This window comes from Anser cygnoides, chromosome W (assembly GCF_040182565.1).
Source record: "Anser cygnoides isolate HZ-2024a breed goose chromosome W, Taihu_goose_T2T_genome, whole genome shotgun sequence".
NCBI classification, from domain to species: domain Eukaryota; kingdom Metazoa; phylum Chordata; class Aves; order Anseriformes; family Anatidae; genus Anser; species Anser cygnoides.
Window position 1 is genome coordinate 5398419 of NC_089911.1, and position 21849 is coordinate 5420267.

Sequence of the window (21849 nt, forward strand, 5' to 3'; positions counted from 1 at the left end):
TTCCCTTCCCCACTACTTCATGCATCCTGCCTCTTTAATCAGTCTCGGGCCCTCTGTCAGCTCTCCGCAGAACCGCCACCGCCGATGCACAGGACCGCTGAAATCAGCGGGGCATGCCTTCCTGCTGCTGCGGCGGTGGGGCTCCCCAGTAGGTGACTGGATCCCGGACGAGCCCCCAAATTGTGAGAAACACTCCGTAGCCAATAACATAGGCTCAGGCGAGGATCTCAGTGAAGTAGCAATTGTATTCGCGATTGCAATGGCGGGCGTCCCACAAGCAGGAGCGCACCTACTAGTCACACGGTACAGTTTATATACTTTCTTTCTCGACGACCAGGACCCTCCCCTGTTTCCCCATTGACTGAGTAATCCAGGTTCACAACTGTTGTGGTTTAACCCGGCTGGCAGCTAAACACCACACAGCCGTTCGCTCACCCTCCCCCCTCCCTCTCTGGGATGGGGGAGAGAAACGGGAAAGTGAAGCCTGTGAGTTGAGATAAAGACAGTTTATTAAGACAGGAAAATAATAATAACAATAATAATAATAATAGTGATAATGGTAATAGTATTAACAATAATAATGTGTAAGAAAACAAGTGATGCACAATGCAATTGCTCACCACCCGCTGACCGATGCCCAGCCTATTCCCGAGCAGCCGGCCCCCCCCACCCCGGCCAGCCACCCCTATATATTGTTTAGCATGACGTCAGATGGTATGGAATACCCCTTTGGCCAGTTTGGGTCAGCTATCCTGGGTCTGTCCCCTCCCAGCTCCTGCTGCACCCCCAGCCTGCTCGCTGGCAGGACAGAGCAAGAAGCCGAAAAGTCCTTGGCCTGGTGTAAACACTGCTCTGCAACAATTAAAACATCAGCATGTTATCAGCGCTCTTCTCATCCTAATCCAAAACATAGCACCCTACCAGCTACTATGAGCTACTTAACTCTGTCCTAACTGGAACCAGGACAATGCTTCCGATGCTTCAGAGACAATACATGGCCTTCAGTTGCCGGCCTGTTAAATTTCAGATTTTTTTTGACTTTTTTACTGTTGTGGTAATGTTTCTTCCCTTATCTGACTTGACTTGACACCGTGATTTTCACCTAATTGCTCTAAGGAATCTGGTTGTCTGCATTTTAGAAGGTCGTCTGCTAAGCTTTCTTATCACTGCGAGCATATTTCGGTACCTCATTCCTTACCTTTAAATAATGTAACTCTGTGCAAAACCAACATTTTTGTTCTCACATATTTGCAGCTGCTGGAGGGATATTAACTGGAGAGTTAATAATTGTATGTCTTATTTGTGGCTATCTGGGTATGTCATCTTGAAATCATTTGTGTAAGTGTATGTGTTTGAGACAAAGTATTGTTGTGAAGTGAGTTACTCCACAAGGAACACGGCCAGAGATGATACAAAAAAGTTTGCTTATTGTTTTGAGTGATATATTCTTGTGGTATGAACGAGAAGTGCAAGGGGCCTCTTTGTGTGATTGCGTGATTGTGCTGTGTGAGTGAGACGCAGCATCGCTGCGAAGTGAGTGCGGAGTTCCAATCCGCGGTTCCGTATTCACTGCGAGGGGAATGGCCGGAGACGAACGAAGCGCATGACACACCGAAAGGAAGTGCTGTTTTATCCAAGTGTTGATTGGTGGTGCCCAATATACGGGCCCGGTGATGCATCTTGTAATCCTATTTTTTGTTCTTAAATGTTTTGAGTGTGACAAGGGGGAAGGCGGGAGCATTATCTAAGTAACAGTTTAGAAGTTTTGGTATATTCGCGGTGGTGTTTGGTCGGTTTCCCAAGTATCGGGGGTGGTGGTGGTGGTGGTGGTGGTGGTGGTGGTGGTGTGTGCCTGACTGATTATCAAAGCGGTAGAACAGAGAGAGTCACTTCTTTGGTGGTTTGGGCTTGAGCCCTGGGAATTTGGTAAGAAGGGGGAGAGCGAATTTATTTAGGCCTCAATACCTTTTTAAACCCCCATCTTGACGGATACACAGGAGTGATTCCTTGTTTTGTGTAGGCTTACTAACAAAGTGCATGAGAAAAATTAGCATTTGGCTTGAAATTCGGTCCTTTTGAAATGTAATTTCTGTGAAAATGGTGGTATTGTTTGTCTGGAAGACAGAGGGCTGAGTGCTTCAGGTGTTTTCCCGAAGCCCTGTGGATTTATGATTGGAACGGGCTCATTAAGAATCTGAAATAGTAAAGTTTGTATGTAGAAGGAAGAGTTTAATCCCAGAGAATTGGGACGTTTGGGAAGATTAGGAAAAGATAGTAAAAACCTGCAATAAAAAGGTTTGCGTGGAAATTGAAACAAGGGACAGTAACTAATAAGGAATAGTAATAAATAAGTAAATAAAAGGGAATGGGAAATCAAGGAAATGGGTAATATTCAAAACAAAGGCATTTTATAGAAAGCCTCCTTGGGTGCATATTGGCACATTGGAAGGATATTGTTAGAAATGGGGGCACAGAAAGCAAGAGGACTTTCACTAAGTATTGCAATCGATGGTGGCCACTATATAAGCTAAATGGCCAGTTTATGGATCAATCGACTATAACACTATCTTGCAATTAATGTTGTTTTTGAGGAGAGAAGGGAAATGGGATGAAATGTTGTATACTGATATGTTGTTTCAGCATCTTAGAGGGAAAAGGTATGGAATTAAGTTGGCCCCTGACTGAGCCTTTGGTGTTGGCATTAGAAAAGTACAGGCTGGAGAAAGATAAAGGAAGTGTTTAAAGGGTTGTTGAAGGTGTTAAAGGTGTGACATGTAGTATTTGACAAAGCTGTTTGAAGTTGAATGAGCAGGGAAAGAGGATGTAGGAATGTTAGTAGTTCCTCCTCAACCCGAGGCTGAGATCTCAAAATCACGGGTGTGAGCCCTCTGGGACAGAGGGATCATGATGGGTCCAGAGTTGTCATGGAAACAGGAAAAGGCGTTTTTATTTGCAATGCTTTAAATTTAAATAGGGAAAAATGATTGGAATTCATCAATTTTTATACTTACCCAGTTTGCCAAGGTCCTTGTTAAGAAGGGACTTGCTGGAAAAACTGGATGCAAAAAAAAATATCTTTTGAACAAGGAAAAATTGAAATAACCTTTTGACAAAATTCGACAAGTTTGGTTCACGGTACTAGATTGAAAGGATGCCTTTTTCTGCCTGCCCGTGGCAACTGAAAGCCAGAAACTCTTTGCCTTTGAATGGGAAAATCCTAATAGAGGACAAAAAACTCAGCTTACTTGGACTGTGTTACCACAGGGGTTCAAGAATAGCCCCATCATATTCGGGAAACAACTAGCCTGTGATCTGGAAGCTTGAAAGACCCCTTCGGGAGAAGGGGACACTGTTGCAATACGCAAATGATAGCTACTGAAGAAGAAAAGGAATGGGTATAATGGACTTCCTAAAGTTTTTCGGCACTAATTCTGTGAACCCAGCCTCTTTCCTTAGTCATGATTGCATCAAGACCACTCCAGCTGAGCAGACTTAAAGGATACATCCCTAGAAGATGCGGAGGATTGGTATACAGATGGCAGCAGCTTCGTCCGCCAGGGATTTTGCCTCACAGGATATGCGGTAACAAACATCAGCCCAAAAGGTGGAAATCATCGCCTTGATAAGAGCTTTTGAGCTGGCAAACATTTGGACAGATTTGAAATATGCCTTTGGTGTGGTGTATGCACACGGGGCAATTTGGAAGGAGAGAGGACTTTTATCTTCCTCAAATTAAACATGCAGAAGAGGCTGATAGCAGTTATTAGGGAAGAAGGAAAAAGGAGGCCTAGACAGGAACAGCCCCGGCTAGGCAAGGATCAATGTGTCCTACATAAGAAATTTGGGCATTGGAAAAACGAATGCCCGGAATAGAAAAGAAATGGAAAAGGGAACCGGGGAAGGGAGGTGGTGTTTGCGCGTGCAAAAGATGACTGGGGAAGACCGGGGGAATCTACCCCAGCAGATCCACTGGTTATAAAAATGAAGGAGGGAAAGGAGGTGGAACTTATGGTAGATACAGGGGCAACTTATTCGGTTTTAAATAAAGCACTAGCACCTGTAGGAAATGATTATGTCATAGTAAAAGGAGCAACTGGCCAATCAGAAATGGCATACTTTTGTAAACCTTTAAATTACAAACTTGGGAAACAGTGGGGCATTCATAAATTTTTATATATGCCCAAATCTCCGGAATCACTCCTGGAAAGGGACCTATTGGAAAAATTACAAGCGACCACATCATTTTAAAACGGGGAGATTGTTCTGGAGGTAGATGACCAGAGGTATGTGGAGGTATTAAGCCTAATGATATCAACAAACCCTAAAACGAAGGAAGAGGTTAATGAAGATATCTTGAGTAACGTGCTTAACACCAGAGCTAACTTGGTTTATCGTTTTAGATCTGAAGGATGCCTTCTTTTGCCTCCCTCTCCATGAAGCCAGACAGAAAATCTTTGCATTTGAGTGGGAAAGCCCTAAGAGTGGGCGCAAAACACAGCTCACATGGACAAGGTTGCCTCAGGGCTTTAAGAACTCGCCCACCTTGTTTGGAGAACAACTTGCAAAGGACTTGGAGACCTGGGAAGCCCCACCAGGAGAAGGAAGGCTGTTGCAGTAGGTAGATGACCTCCTAATAGCCACCCAGACAGAAGAAGCCTGTGTGGCCTGGACGGTAAGCCTCTTAAACGTTCTGGGACTACAGGAGTACAGGGTATCGAAGAAGAAGGCTCAGGTGGTAAAGCAAAAGGTGACCTACCTGGGTTATGAGGTTAGTGCTGGACAATGGACCTTGGGGCAAGATCGTAAAGAAGCAATATGTCAAACCCCGAAACCTGAGACAATAAAGGAACTGCGAACCTTTTGGGGAATGATGGGGTGGTGCAGACTGTGGATCTGTAAGTACGGATTGCTTGTAGAACTGCTGTATGCGCTCATTGCAAATGGGAACAGGGAGCTCCAATGGACAAAGGAGGCCATGCGAGCCTTTGACCAACTAAAGAAGGCTCTCATGTCAGCTCCAGCTCTGGGACTTCCAGATGTGAATAAGCCATTCTTCCTCTTCTCCCATGAGAAACAGGAGATTGCCCTGGGAATACTAGCACAGGACCTGGGCCCATATTGAAGGGCAGTTGCTTATTTTTCTAAGCAGCTGGATGCCGCCGCCAAGGGATGGCCGGGATGCCTCAGAGCCGTTGCAGCAGTGGTGCTAAATATCCAGGAAGCATGCAAGTCCACCTTGGGCCAGAAAATAACTGTGCTAGTGTCTCACAGTGTCCACAGTGCTGGAAGTGAAAGGTGGTCACTGGCTTTCCCCACAAAGGTTCCTGAAATACCAAGCTATCACGGTAGATGACGTAGAAGTAGTGGTAACTAACATTGTCAACTCAGCTTCTTTCCTCAGCGGAAACCAAAGGGGAGCCAGTACACCATGACTGCCTGGAGACCACTGAAGCTACCTACTCCAGCCGTAAACTCCTTTTGATGATGTGGAAACCCGGTTCGCTGATGGGAGCAGCTACGTCATCAGCTGAAAACGACATGGTGGGTATGCAGTTACCACTTGCAAAGAGGTAATAGAATCTGGACCTTTGCCAACAGATACCTCTGCACAAAAGGCCGAGATAATTGCTCTGACCCGTGCCTTAGAAATAGCAAAAGGAAAGAAAATAAACATCTCTACAGACTCAAGATATGCATTTGGGGTTGTACATGCACATGGAGCCATCTGGAGAGAAAGAGGACTGGTGAACTCGCAAGGGAAAAACATCAAACATGCAAAAGAAATAATGCGATTACTGGAAGCAGTTCAGCTGCCTGAAAAGGTAGCAATCATGCACATTAAGGCACACCAGAAGGTGAGCTCAGAATTGGAGGAAGGAAATGATCTGGCGGACAGAGAGGCAAAAGAAGCAGAAAAAGGTGAGGTAGCAACTGAGGGAGCCCTGATTCCAGACAGGCAGATTCCCCTTGAAGGTAAGCCAGTATATAAGAAAAAGGACAGAAAATCAAAAAGTCAAAAGGGAGAGTATAACCAAGAGGGATGGGCTATTACCGAAGAAAGGAAAGGGAAATTAGTCATCCCCTCTAATTTGCTATGGTCACTAGTAAGGGAAGAACACCGGAAAACTCATTGGGGAATAAATTCCCTATATAACGATCTGATTGGGAAAATTACGGCTAGGAATTTGTATGCTACTGTCACACAAGTAACCCGACAACGTGACCTCTGCCTCCAGACCAACTCCCAAAATACCCCCAAACTGAAATTGGGCCAAATTGGGAAAGGCCATGGGCCTGGACAACAATGGCAGATTGGCTTTTCTGAACTTCCAAGAAAAGGGGGGTATCAATATTTGTTGGTATTAACGGATACTTTTTCAGGTTGGCCAGAGGCAGTATCCACTAGAACTGCCAAAGCCTGAGAAGTAACCAAGGTATTGTTACAAGAAATAATACCATGCTTTGGAGTTCCAGCCACCATGCCCTCAGACAGGGGGGCCACACTTTACCTCAAAAATAGTACAGCAAATTAGTCGGCATTTGGGCAGAGACTGGGAACTTCACACTCCATACCACCCTCAATCGAGTGGCCAAGTGGAGAAAATGAACCATTTGATCAAACAACAAATTGTACGGCTGGGGCAAGAAGCTAACTTGCCCTGGCCCCAAGCTCTCCTGCTAGCATTGCTGCGGATTCAGACTAAGCCCCAAACTAAAGAAAAATTAAGACCTTTTGAAATGCTTTATGGGAAACCATACGGGGTCCAGAAGGGAATGTCTACCCAGGTTGGGGAGGAGACGCTGACTACGTATATGGTGGCTTTGAGTAAGCAACTTAGAGAAATAGAGAAACATGTGGCTGGAACTCAGAGTAGAGAGCTGGACGGACCGGTACATGACATATAGCCTGGAGATTATGTATCTGTCAAGTCTCTTGCAGAGAAAACTTTGAAACCACAGTGGGAAGGACCATACCAGGTGCTCCTTACGACCTTCACCGCAGTTAAGATCATTAGGGAAGGAAGTGAAGGCGTTTTCCCGGTTGAAATCTGAAAGGCTGCTTGGGACAATGCCAATGATTTTGAGGGGAAGTTCCAGTCTTGGTGGACTCTGGTAAATTTTACCTATGATCCCATTGTTAACATGGATACTGCCTTTGTTGCGGTTTAACCCGGTCGGCAGCTAAACACCACACAGCCGTTCACTCACCCTCCCCCCACCTTCTCTGGGATGGGGGAGAGAAACGGGAAAGTGAAGCCTGTGAGTTGAGATAAAGACAGTTTATTAAGACAGGAAAATAATAATAACAATAATAATAATAGTGATAATGATAATAGTATTAATCACAGAATCACAGAATCGTCTAGGTTGGAAGAGACCTCCAAGATTACCCAGTCCAACCTCTGACCTAACACTAACAAGTCCTACACTAAACCATATCACTAAGGGCTACATCTAAACGTCTTTTAAAGACCTCCAGGGATGGCGACTCAACCACCTCCCTGGGCAGTCCATTCCAGTGCCTAACAACCCTTTCAGTAAAGAAGTTCTTCCTAACATCCAACCTAAACCTCCCCTGGTGCAACTTTAGCCCATTCCCCCTCGTCCTGTCACCAGGCACGTGGGAGAATAGACCAACCCCCACCTCTCTACAGCCTCCTTTAAGGTAACTGTAGAGAGCGATGAGGTCTCCCCTGAGCCTCCTCTTCTCGAGGCTAAACAACCCCAGCTCCATCAGCCGCTCCTCATAAGACTTGTTCTCCAGACCCCTCACCAGCTTCGTTGCCCTTCTCTGGACTCTCTCAAGCACCTCGATGTCCTTCTTGTAGCGAGGGGCCCAAAACTGAACACAGTACTCGAGGTGCGGGCCTCACCAGAGCCGAGTACAGGGGGACAATCACCTCCTTAGACCTGCTGGCCACACTGCTTCTTATGCAAGCCAGGATGCTGTTGGCCTTCTTGGCCACCTGAGCACACTGCTGGCTCATATTCAGTTGACTGCCAACCAGTACTCCCAGGTCCTTCTCTGCCAGGCAGCTTTCCAAACACTCATCTCCCAGCCTGTAGCGCTGCTTGGGGTTGTTACGCCCCAGATGCAGGACCCGGCACTTGGCCTTGTTGAACTTCATACAGTTGGCCTCAGCCCATCGGTCCAGCCTATCCAGATCCTCCTGCAGAGCCTTCCTTCCCTCGAGCAGATCGACACACGCACCTAACTTGGTGTCATCTGCAAACTTACTGAGGGTGCACTCGATCCCCTCATCCAGGTCATCGATAAAGATATTAAAGAGGACCGGCCCCAGCACTGAGCCCTGGGGGACTCCACTAGTGACCGGCCTCCAACTGAATTTGACTCCATTCACCACAACTCTTTGGGCCCGGCCATCCAGCCAGTTTTTAACCCAGCAAAGCGTACGCCAGTCCAAGCCACGAGCAGCCAGTTTCTTGAGGAGAATGTTGTGGGAAACGGTGTCAAAAGCCTTACTGAAGTCAAGGTAGACCACATCCACAGCCTTCCCCTCATCCACCAAGCGCGTCACTTTGTCATAGAAGGAGATGAGGTTCGTCAAGCAGGACCTGCCTTTCATAAACCCATGCTGACTGGGCCTGATCGCCTGCTTGCCCTGCAAGTGCCGCGTGATGACACTCAAGATAATCTGCTCCATGAGCTTCCCTGGCACTGAGGTCAAGCTAACAGGCCTATAGTTTACTGGGTCTACCCTCCGGCCCTTCTTGTAGATGGGCGTCACATTTGCTAGCTGCCAGTCGACTGGAACCTCCCCTGATAGCCAGGACTGCCGATAAATGATGGAAAGCGGCTTGGCCAGCTCCTCCGCCAGTTCGCTCAGTACCCTCGGGTGGATCCCATCTGGCCCCATCAACTTGCGTACATCCAAGTGTTGTAGCAGGTTGCCAACCATTTCCTCATGGATAGCGAGGGCCACATCCTGCTCCCCATCCCCTTCCACCAGCTCAGGGTACCAGGTATCCAGAGAACAACCGGTCTTGCCGCTAAAGACTGAGGCAAAGAAGGCATTGAGCACCTCAGCCTTTTCCTCATCTTTTGTGACTAAGTTTACCCCCGCATCCAGTAAAGGATGGAGATTCTCCTTAGTCCTCCTTTTTGCGTAGATGTATTTGTAAAATCGTTTTTTGTTATCTTTAACGGCAGTAGCCAGATTGAGCTCCAGATGAGCTTTGGCCTTTCTAATTTTGTCCCTGCACAGCCTCGCAACATCCTTATAGTCCTCCTGAGTAGCCTGCCCTCTTTTCCAAAGATTATAAACCCTCCTTTTTCTCCTAAGCTCGAGCCACAACTCTCTGCTCAGCCAGGCCGGTCTAGTTCCGTGTCGGCTCGTCTTTGGGCACGTGGGGACAGACCGCTCCTGAGCCATTAAGATTTCCTTCTTGAGGAGTGCCCAGCCTTCCTGGACTCCTTTGCCCTTCAGAACCTCCTCCCAAGGGACTCTGCCAACCAGTGTCCTGAACGGCTCAAAGTCAGCCCTCCGGAAGTCCAAGACAGCGGTTTTACTGGTCCCCTTCCTGACTTCGCCAAGAATAGAGAACTCTACCATTTCGTGGTCACTCTGCCCAAGACAGCTCTCGACCACCACATCTCCCACCAGTCCGTCACTGTTTGTGAACAGAAGGTCTAGCGGGGCACCTCCCCTGGTAGGCTCTCTAACCAGCTGCATCAGGAAGCTATTTTCCACGCTCTCCAGAAACCTCCTAGACTGCTTTCTCTGGGCTGTATTGCATGTCCAGGATATGTCTGGGAAGTTGAAGTCCCCCACGAGAACAAGCGCTGACGATTTCGCGGCTTCTGCCAGCTGCCTGTAGAACTCCTCATCAGTCTCCTCATCCTGGTTCGGCGATCTATAACAGACCCCCACCAGGATGCTTGCCTTGTTGGCCTTCCCTCTGATCCTAACCCATAGGGACTCAACCTTATCATTCCCAGCCTCAAGTTCCTCAACATCTAAATACTCTCTAATATAGAGAGCCACACCACCACCCCTTCTGTGCTGCCTGTCCCTTCTGAAGAGCCTATAGCCAGACATTGCAGCACTCCAGTCATGAGAGTGGTCCCACCACGTTTCCGTGATGGCAACCAAGTCATAGCCTTCCCGCTGCACGATGGCTTCCAGCTCCTCTTGTTTGTTGCCCATGCTGCGTGCATTAGTGTAGATGCACTTCAGTCGGGCCATTGCCTTCTTCCCCGGCTTTGCCATTGTTCCCCCCGGCAGAGCTCCAACAAGCCTTCTTTCAGCCCCATCCCCCTTCTTTCCTAGTTTAAAGCCCTCTCAACGAGCCCTGCCAGCTCCTGGGCTAGGATCCGTTTTCCCCTTAGAGATAGGGACCCGTCTGCGGCCATAAGGCCGGGTGCCGAGTAAAGCGCCCCATGGTCAAAAAACCCAAAATTTCTGTGTTGGCACCAGCCTCTGAGCCACGTGTTAATCAGGTGGGCTTTCCATGTCCTCTCGGTACCCCTCCCTGCTACTGCAGGGATAGATGAAAACACCACCTGTACTCCCGCTCCATCCACTAACCGTCCCAAAATTTTAATAAGTCCTCTCATCGAGGACGTACCAGATATTAAACTGATAAGAACAGATACTACACTTGATCTTAGCCAAAGGCCGAGAAGCGATTAATAATAATAATGTGTACGAAACAAGTGATGCACAATGCAATTGCAAATTTTGCAATTGCAAATGATCTACCAAGAATAATAAGTATTTAAATCTACCTACTGTAAGGAGTTACGTAAAATCTACCTGTACATTTTGGAAGCGTTGAATTCCTGGTTGTCGCTCCCCTTTGTGCTGACTGCGGATAATTTTCCTATTTACCTTTTGACATACTACACAACTCCTGCATACTTGTTCAGCCAGAGTATACGTTGTGGTTTAACCCGGTCGGCAGCTAAACACCACACAGCCGTTCGCTCACCCTCCCCCCTCCCTCTCTGGGATAGGGGAGAGAAACGGGAAAGTGAAGCCTGTGAGTTGAGATAAAGACAGTTTATTAAGACAGGAAAATAATAATAACAATAATAATAATAGTGATAATGATAATAGTATTAATAATAATAATATGTAAGAAACAAGTGATGCACAATGCAATTGCTCACCACCCGCTGACCGATGCCCAGCCTATCCCCGAGCAGCCGGCCCCCCACCCCGGACAGCCACCCCTATATATTGTTTAGCATGACATCAGATGGTATGGAATACCCCTTTGGCCAGTTTGGGTCAGCTGTCCTGGGTCTGTCCCCTCCCAGCTCCTGCTGCACCCCTAGCCTGCTTGCTGGCAGGACAGAACGAGAAGCTGAAAAGTCCTTGGCTTGGTGCAAGCACTGCTCTGCAACAATTAAAACATCAGCATGTTATCAGTGCTCTTCTCATCCTAATCCAAAACACAGCACCCTACCAGCTACTAGGAGGGAAAATTAACTCTGTCCTAACTGGAACCAGGACAGTCATATTGATCTTAGTTGGAATAAATCTTGTATTGTCTGTAATTATACTAATCTGGAACTGGAGAATGTTATACCGGATAGCCACACTGACTTCTTTGTCGCGCGTCCACAGTATGGCATTGAGTGATCAGTACCAAGTTGGGAATCTTTGCCGCGAGTAAAAGAATTTACTAATCTTCTATAAAAGGGGGGACTGAAGCCAGGGATAGAAGAATGGGGGCTTGCTTAATTGCATTAATGATTTCTAAATAAAACAATCGTAATTATTAAAGCCAGGAATGGAAGAATGGGGGCTCGCTTAATCGCATTAACATAGATATTGCTGAGTGTCTTTGCTTACTACTGTGCAAATTAACTGAAACAAGGAGTCTCGGGGCCCCTCACAAAGGATGGTTCCTGACAAAATTGGGCAACCTGTCTCAAAAACCAGCTGAGACCGACCTTGTGGTTTGGACAAGAGCCAAGGAGCAGCTGAGTCTGTACAAAGGCAGGGGGTCAACTAGTGGTGATGAAGAAGAGTTATCAACCTTCATCCCCACGACCCCTGGAAGACCACCACCAGAAGGCACTGTGCAAGCGCAGATGGGAGGAGTTTATGGAAATGACTTCTTGGAGTTAATTTTAATACAAAGCGGGGATAGGTTATGCATATGTATAGGCGTATTGGGAAACTTCATGCATATGTAACTCTTTACTGCATATAACCAAAGCAAGTTGCCGTGTTACGGCGTGCATGCCTTTGGGAGCTATCCCGCATGTGCCTGGCGCCAAAATAAAACACATACCTACTTTATAACTCATTTGCTTTGAGTTCTTCCATGAACCCAATACACTGGGGCAGCTAGGTCATTACTGGCCTGTAAAGTATCAAGGCTTAAATTAACTAATGAAACCCTAAATGTGATGGGGGTAGAAGGGACTGGGATAACAGTGCCACTTTTTGGGGACACCAAGCTGAGACTAGGGGATAGAATGATCACTGGGAAATTATTGTATGTACCCGAGGCAGGGACTAACTTGTTGGGAAAGGATTTGATGATAAAATTGGGCATTCAAATAGTAAATTGTTAGACTGGAATAATGGTATTATTAATGTGGTGCTCTCAGACCCTGGGAGCAAAGATATATTTGCCTTTGAATGTAAAGACCCTGGAACAGGGTGGAAGCAGTAATACAGATGGACAGTTTTACCTAAGGGGTTTACAGAGTCACTAAATTTATTTGGGCAAGTTCTAGAACAAATTTTGGAGTAATTCCAACCTCGCGGGGAGGTGTTACTGTTACAATATGTGGATGATCTTTTATTGTCAGGAGGGGAGAAAACAGTTGTGAAGGAAGCCACTAACAAGCTATTCAACTTTCTGGGAAAACAGGGCTTGAAAGGATTGAAAATAAATTAAAATTCATAGAAAGAGAAGTCAAGTATTTAGGGCATCTAGTGTCAAAGGGGGAATGAAGAATAAATCCAGAGAGGATTCAGGGAATTGTTGAGCTACCCCTACCCAAAACTAAAAAGAACTAAAAAGTTTTAAGAGAAAGAGGTTTTTAAGGAATTAGGAGTCACGAAGTCCAAAGAAAACAGATAGTCCCTGAGGGGAGAGAAATGCTGAATAAAGTGCTAATGAGGCAAATATTAACTGGTTTTGCATCAAGAGGGTCATTGGGGAATTCAAGCAACGTGTGACGTTGTGCTATGGAAATATGTATGTGTAGAAAGATATATACTCTGGCTGAACAAGTATGCAGGAGTTGTGTAGTATGTCAAAAGGTAAATAGGAAAATTATCCGCAGTCAGCCCAAAGGGGGGGCGAGAACCAGGAATTCAACGCTTCCAAAATGTACAGGTAGATTTAAAGAACTCCTTACAGTAGGTAGATTTAAATACTTATTATTCTTGGTAGATCATTAGTCAGGGTGGGTGGAAGCTTTCCCTTCAGTATCTGCTACTGCGAACATAGTAACTAAAGTAATTCTAGAACAAATAACTCCCAGGTATGGAATTGTTGAAAATATTGACTCTGATCAAAGATATCACTTGGGCAGAGTGACCATGAAATTGTAGAGTTCTCTATTCTTGGCGAAGTCAGGAAGGGGACCAGTAAAACTGCTACCTTGGAATTCCGGAGGGCAGACTTTGAGCTGTTCAGGACACTGGTTGGCAGAGTCCCTTGGGAGGAGGTTCTGAAGGGCAGAGGAGTCCAGGAAGGCTGGGCACTCCTCAAGAAGGAAATCTTAATGGCTCAGGAGCGGTCTGTCCCCACGTGCCCAAAGACGAGCCGGCGCAGAAGAAGACCGGCCTGGCTGAACAGAGAGTTATGGCTAGAACTTAGGGAAAAAAAAGAGGGTTTATGATGATTGGAAAAGAGAGCAGGCCACTCAGAAGGATTATAAGGATGTTGTAAAGATGTGTAGGGACAAAATTAGAAAGGCCAAAGCTCATCTGGAGCTCAATCTGGCTACTGCCGTTAAAGATAACAAAAAACGATTTTACAAATACATCTACGCAAAAAGGAGGACTAAGGAGAATCTCCACCCTTTACTGGATGCAGGGGGAAACTTAGGGATGAGAGATGAGGAAAAGGCTGAAGTGCTTAATGCCTTCTTTCCTCAGTCTTTAGCGTCAAAACCGGTTGTCCTCTGGATACCTGGTACCCTGAGCTGGTGGAAGGGGATGGGGAGCAGGATGTGGCCTTCACTATCCATGAGGAAATGGTTGGCGACCTGCTACGACACTTGGATGTACGCAAGTCGATGGGGCCGGATGGGATCCACCCGAGGGTACTGAGAGAACTGGCGGAAGAGCTGGCCAAGCTGCTTTCCATCATTTATCGGCAGTCCTGGCTATCAGGGGAGGTTCCAGTCGACTGGCAGCTAGCAAATGTGACGCCCATCTACAAGAAGGGCCGGAGGGTAGACCCAGTAAACTATAGGCCTGTTAGCTTGACCTCAGTGCCAGGGAAGCTCATGGAGCAGATTATCTTGAGTGTCATCACGCGGCACTTGCAGGGCAAGCAGGCGATCAGGCCCAGTCAGCATGGGTTTATGAAAGGCAGGTCCTGCTTGACGAACCTCATCTCCTTCTATGACAAAGTGACGCGCTTGGTGGATGAGGGAAAGGCTGTGGATGTGGTCTACCTTGAGTTCAGTAAGGCTTTTGACACCATTTCCCACAACATTCTCCTCAAGAAACTGGCTGCTCGTGGCTTGGACTGGCGTACGCTTCGTTGGGTTAGAAACTGGCTGGATAGCCGGGCCCAAAGAATCGTGGTGAATGGAGTCAAATTCAGTTGGAGGCCGGTCACTAGTGGAGTCCCCCAGGGCTCAGCACTAGGGCCAGTCCTCTTTAACATCTTTATCGATGATCTGGATGAGGGGATCGAGTGGACCCTCAGTAAGTTTGCAGATGACACCAAGTTAGGTGCGTGTGTCGATCTGCTCGAGGGTAGGAAGGCTCTGCAGGAGGATCTGGATAGGCTGGACCGATGGGCTGAGGCCAACTGTATGAAGTTCAACAAGGCCAAGTGCCGGGTCCTGCATCTGGGGCGTAACAACCCCAAGCAGCGCTACAGGCTGGGAGATGAGTGGTTAGAAAGCTGCCTGGCAGAGAAGGACCTGGGAGTACTGGTTGGTAGTCAACTGAATATGAGCCAGCAGTGTGCTCAGGTGGCCAAGAAGGCCAACAGCATCCTGGCTTGCATAAGAAGCAGTGTGGCCAGCAGGTCTAAGGAGGTGATTGTCCCCCTGTACTCTGGTGAGGCCCGCACCTCGAGTACTGTGTTCAGTTTTGGGCCCCTCGCTACAAGAAGGACATCGAGGTGCTTGAGAGAGTCCAGAGAAGGGCGACGAAGCTGGTGAGGGGTCTGGAGAACAAGTCTTCTGAGGAGCGGCTGAGGGAGCTGGGGTTGTTCAGCCTGGAGAAGAGGAGGCTCAGGGGCAACCTTATCGCTCTCTACAGGTACCTTAAAGGAGGCTGTAGCGAGGTGGGGATTGGTCTATTCTCCCTTGTGCCTGGTGACAGGATGAGGGGGAATGGGCTAAAGTTTTGCCAGGGAAGGTTTAGGTTGGATATTATGAAAAACTTCTTTACTGAAAGGGTTGTTAGGCATTGGAATAGGCTGCCCAGGGAAGTGGTTGAGTCACCATCCCTGGAGGTCTTTAGAAGACGTTTAGATGTTGAGCTTAGTGATATGGTTTAGTGGAGGACTTGTTAGTGTTAGGTCAGAGGTTGGACTCGGTGATCTTGGAGGTCTCTTCCAACCTAGATGATTCTGTGATTCCGTAAACACTCCCTGGAAGTGGGAGAAGGGGGAGTATTTAATGCCCACCAGAAGAATCCTTATTAGTTTGTGATTTTTATTCATTTTCTTAATTATTATTTCTTAATAATGGCATGGGGTGGTACTGGCTATTTGGCCATAAAGCCAGGAAGGTGTTGCCCCTAGGATGGAAGGGAGCTTGCACCCTGCGGGCAATAATTCCAAACGTGACTATTACTGAAGATCCACAAAGCCCCCTTGAGACCTAACGCAAAATTAAGCGGACTCCAAATAATCCTCTAGTAAAATTCTCTAGCATTTCACAATTTTGCAAGGTGGTTTTTACCTTGATTAGGGGTGACTGAATTAGAAAACACTATTGTAAATATCGCAGCTATAATTGAAGAACTAGAAAATAACAGTCTAGATGCAAGAAAAAGGAGATTAGTTTGCAAAAATAGTACTCTAGAGTCGAATGGTATTAGATTTATTAATAACCTCATAAGGAGGAGCTTGCACTGTAATTAATGCTAGTTGCTGTATATATGTAGATCAAATTGGACAAATTTGACTGATCTCAAAAATATTTGAGGGAAAAAAAAACAAGAAAAAAAACCAAGATCCTGCATAGTATAACTCAAGATGACACTTCTTGGGGATTTAGAATCATTTGGGAGAAACTAACTTTGTGGTTATCTGAATAGAATTGGCTCAAACAACTATTTGTTGGTATTGTAATAATAATGGCATTGTATATCTGTCATCCCTCATGACATCCGAAGAAGAATATTGCGCCTCAATGTTGGAAAAACTCAAGAGTGCGGTATGTGAAGAGGTGCAAAAACAACAACAGGAGGAAGAAAAGAAGAGGGGGGAATTGTGAGAAACTAAGTTGTGTTTTTGCAGTAGAAAACTAACCTTCTGTATTCAAAGGTGGTTGTGTAGTCATAACAAGGAGAAAAGCTAAGTAGATAAGCGGACAGTAGAAGGCCTCACTGTTCCAAAATAAGGTAGAAGCTTGAGAATAACAGGATGAGCAGTGTGAGAACAGTAAAAAAAAGATCACAAGTTCTCAAAACATAAGAAAGGAAAAAAAAATAAAGCAAAGAGGAGAAATTAAAGGGTTGATCAAAAAACAATGTACATATATGGTATAGAGGAGCGTCGAGCAGCTTGTGAACCTGTAGTACTCAGCCAATGAGGAAACAGGGGAGGTGATCAAGTGTCAGGTAATAGGGAATAAAAGGTTATGATATATTTTCTATAATGCGCTCCTAATTGGCAGGATGCCCGCCGTTGCAATCGTGAATAAAATAACTTCACAGAAGATCCTGTCTAAAGAAAATTATTTGAGGTTTTTCTCACAAAAATGAAGAATAAATCCAGAGAGGATTCAGGGAATTGTTGAGTTACCCCTACCCAAAACTAAGAAAGAACTAAGAAAGTTTGTGGGATTAATAGGATATTGTCAATTATGGATAGAAGCATATGCTCAGAAGACAAAAGGGTTGTATCTTAAATTATTAGAGGAGGAGTCTAATATACTTGAATAGACAATTAATAGAAAGGAGTTAATAGAAAAATTGAAGCAGAGCTTAATCACAGCACCGTTCTTAGCTTTTCCTGCATTAAATAAGCCTTTTTATCTCTTTACTACTGTGGATTGGGGAGGAGCATTGGGAGTACTGACCCAGGAGTGGGGGGAGATAAGTGGCAGCCAGTGGCTTATTTATCTAAACTGCTGGACCCAGTTTCCAGAGGATGGCCTGAATGTGTTCAACTGCTATTTTGGTGGAAGAAAGCAGGAAATTAACCTTTGGTGGTTATCTGATAGTTACTACTACACACCAGGTTAAGACACTCTTGACTGAGAGAACTGGGTGCTTGCTGACTGATTCTAGGGTTTTGAAATATGAGGCAATACTGACTGAGAAGGATGATTCAGTGTTAACCACAAAATCCAGCTGCCTTCCTATGGAGACAAGAAAGGGCTAGAGAGGACATAGAACATATCTGCCTTGATTTAATCGAGTATCAAACTAAAGTGAGACCCAATTTACAAGATGTTCCCCTTGAGGAAGGAGATATTCTGTTTATCGATGGATCCTCAAAGGTAATACAGGGAAAGAGGTATAACGGATATGCTATAGTTGGTGGATTTAATGAAGAAGTAAAAGAGATGGGCTGATTGCCCAATAACTGGTCGGCCCAAACGTGAATTATATGCCTTGAATCAGACACTCAATCTTCTTGAAGGAAAGGAGGGAACCATCTATACCAATTCGAGATACGCATATAGGGTGGTTCATACGTTTGGTAAAATCTGGGAGGAGTGTGGGCTGATCAAAAGAAAGGGGAAGGATTTGGTCTACGAAGAACTTTTAAAGCAAGTCCTAGATAATTTATTATTACCTACTGGAATTGCAATGGTGCATATAAAAGGGCACCAGAAAGGGAATTCACTCACTGCCCAAGGGAACTATGTGGCAGATGAAAAAGCCCGAGAGGCGGCCTTGCAATCAGAAATCACAATAAATTATCTTATACCTCAAGAACCCTCCCCACCGGAAAAGCAGATATTTAGTGAAAAAGAGAAAGAGCTTTTTAAGGAATTAGGAGCCACAGAGTCCAAAGGAAAATGGATACTCCCTGAGGGGAGAGAAATGCTGAGTAAAGTGCTAATGAAGCAAATATTAACTGGTTTTGCATCAAGAGGGTCATTGGGGAATTCAAGCAACGTGTGACGCTGTGCTATGGAAATATGTATGTGTAGGAATACATACACTTTGGCTGAACAAGTATGCAGGAGTTGCGTAGTATGTCAAAAGGTAAATAGGAAAATTATCTGCAGCCAGCCTAAAGGGGGGAGAGAGCCAGGAATTCAATCCTTCCAAAGCGTACAGGCAGATTTTACAGAACTCCTTAGAGTAGGTAGATTTAAATACTTATTAGTCTTGGTCGATCACTTGTCAGAGTGGGTGGAAGCTTTCCCTTCAGTATCTGCTACTGTGAACATAGTAACTAAAGTAATTCTAGAACAAATAACTCCCAGGTATGGAATTGTTGAAAATATTGACTCGGATCAGGGAAGTCACTTTACATCACAAATATTGCAAGGGCTAATGCGGACTCTAGGAAATAAATGGGAATTTCACACTCCTTGGCATCCTTCCTCTTCTGGAAGGGTGAAGTGGATGAATCAGTCAGTGAAGAAGCAGTTGACTAAGTTAGGTCTGGAAACTCGGCTCCCCTGAATGAAGTGCTTACCTTTGGCACTTCTCTGAATTCAAACGACAGATAATTTCCAGGTATGGAATTGTTGAAAATATTGACTCTGATCAACGAAGTCACTTTACATTGCAAATATTGGCACTTCTCTGAATTCAAACGGTGCCAAGAAAAGATGTGGGAGTTTCACCATATGAAATATTATTTGGATTGCTGTACATGGACAAAGGGAATGAATTACCTCTCAATTCAAGAAAAAAGATGCTTTTCTTGAAAACTATATACTTGGGCTGTTATCCTCTGTCATCTCTCAGGACCTGTGGACTGTTAGCCCAGACCCCACCCTTGGAAGTCCTGATCCATCCATTCTGAGTAGGAGACTGGGTTCTGATATGAACATGGAGGGAATTGAAGCTACAACCTGAGTGGGACTGACCATTCCAAGTACTCCTGACTACTGAGATGACAGTAAGAACAGCTGAGAAATGGTGGACTCATTACACCTGGGTGAAGGCATCAGTTGACACTGAGACCTGAGAGACTGTTCCTGCAGGAGAACCTTTAAAATTAAAATTAGGAGGAGGTGTGAATCATAGCTGTAAAATAACCTTTAACTTCTCCTGAGGAAAAAATAATGAATAGCACATGTAATTGGGGAAAAGGGTTGGATTACACAGAATTAGAGCGTCCCCAGGGGATTCTGGTTTTTATATTAGTATGTATATCATTCTTCATACTGATGGAAATTCAGGGGGTAATAATACTGACCCGGTGTGTGGAAATGGTACCTGTGAGGTAGGGAATTATCCATAACCTACCGAATACGATAATTATGGGAGTGCTAATTTATATAATGCACACCAAACACAGCTCGGGAAGCATTCAGTAACCGGACGGCCAGTCCCGTATGGCAAAAGGTGGTATTAGCTATGTGGCAATAGGGCCAGGAAATGTTGCCCCTAGGATGGAAGTGAGCTTGCACCCTGGGGGCAATCATTCCAAACATAACTGTGAGAAACAATTCTCCCCAGAAGGTGACTGGATCCCGGACGAGCCCCCAGTTTGTGGGAAACAATCTGTAGCCAATAACAAAGGCTCAGGCAAGGATCTCAGTGAAGTAGCATTTTTATTCACGATTGCAATGGTGGGCGTCCTGCAAGCAGGAGCGCAGAGCAAAAGTATATCATAACCTTATATTCTCTATTACCTGACGCTTGATTCCTCCCCTGCTTCCTCATTGGCTGAGTACTACAGGTTCACAACCTATTTGATGCTTATTACTATACCATATATGTACAATTTTATTTGACCAACCCTTAATTTTTCCTTTTCCTTTTTCCCCTTCTTCTCTCGTGACTAGAGAGCCCGTGATTTTTGTTTTTACTGATTTGGCATTGCTTGTCTTGTTTTTCTTAGCTATCCTCCTTATTTTGGGACAGTGGGACCTTCCCCTTATATGCTTAACACACTCCCCACTGTTATGCCTACAGAATTACTTTTGAATAATCAAGGTCAGTGAAATTTTCCATTGTAAAAACACAAGTTTGTTTCTCACAATTCCCCCCTTTTCTATTCTTACTCCTGTTGTTGTTTTTGCACCTCTTCACACCCCCCACTCTTGAGTTTTTTCCAACATTAGGGCACAGTATTTTTCTTCGGATATCATGGGGGATGACAGATACACAATGCCATTAATACTAGAATACTAACAAATAGTTGCTTGAGCCAATCCCACCCAGGCAACCACGAGGTCAATTTTTCACAAATGTCTCTAAATCCCCTGGAAGTGTCGTCTTGGGCCACCTCATGTAAGATCTTGTTTTTTTCCCAAATATTTTTGACATCAGTCTCAATTCACCCCGTTTGGCCTACATACATACAGCAACTGGCATTAATTATAGTGCAAACCCCTCCTTGCAAGGCAAGTAATAAATCCAGTACCATTAGATTCTGGAATACTATCTTTGACAGACTTGTCACCTTTTCTTGCAGTGTCCGGATCACATCTAGAGTGTTATTTTCTAATTCTTCAATTATGGCTAAGATAGCTTTTCACAATAGCTTTTTCTAATTCACTCACCTCTAATGAAGGGATAAACCACCTCGCAAAACTGTGAAACACCATTCCTCTCTCCACTAGAGGATTAATTGAAGTCCTCTTGATTCTGCGTAGGTAGGTCCCAAGGAGGCCGGTGCTTTGGATTTACATATCCTCAGTAATGGTTATGTTCAGAATGATTGCCCCCAAGGTGCAAGCTCACTTCCATCCTGGGGGCAATGTTTCCTGGCCCTATTGCCACATAGCTAATACCACCTTTTGCCATACGGGACTGGCCATCCGGTTACTGAATGCTTCCCGAGCTGTGTTTGGTGTGCATTATATAAATTAGCACTCCCATAATTATCGTATTTGGTAAGTTTAGGCTTTTCCCCAATTACACGTGGTATTCATTAATTTTTCCGTCAGCTTTCCTTACTGACAGGATAGGAATGTTAAAGAGAGACATGCATGGCTCCAATAACCCATCTTTAATCAGCCCGTTTATCACTGGTTTAAGACTAATTTGTCCTTCAATTGAGATAGGGTATTGCTTCTGCTTTATTGCCTCATATCCTTCCCACATACCTGTCTTCAGGGGAGCGATATTAAGCTCTCCTCCATTTTCCTTCCCTGACTCATACCATGGGGTCTCTCTCTTTTTCATCAACCTCTCTCAATAACTTAATTGACACCATTATTCCAGTCTAACAATTTACTATTCAAATGCCCAATTTCATCATCAAATCCCTTCTCAACAAGTTAGTCCCTGCCTCGGGTACATACAATAATTGCCCAGTGATCATTTTATCCCCTGGTCTCAGCTCGGTGCCCCCAAAAGTGGC

The 21849-nt window shown here is 45.3% G+C and overlaps 1 pseudogene; it reads right to left on the reverse strand.

The window, feature by feature from the left end:
* Window positions 1-10485: 10485 nt before the first annotated feature.
* Window positions 10486-10652, reverse strand: LOC136788871 (U2 spliceosomal RNA; annotated as a pseudogene).
* Between the last annotated feature and the right edge of the window lie 11197 nt (window positions 10653-21849).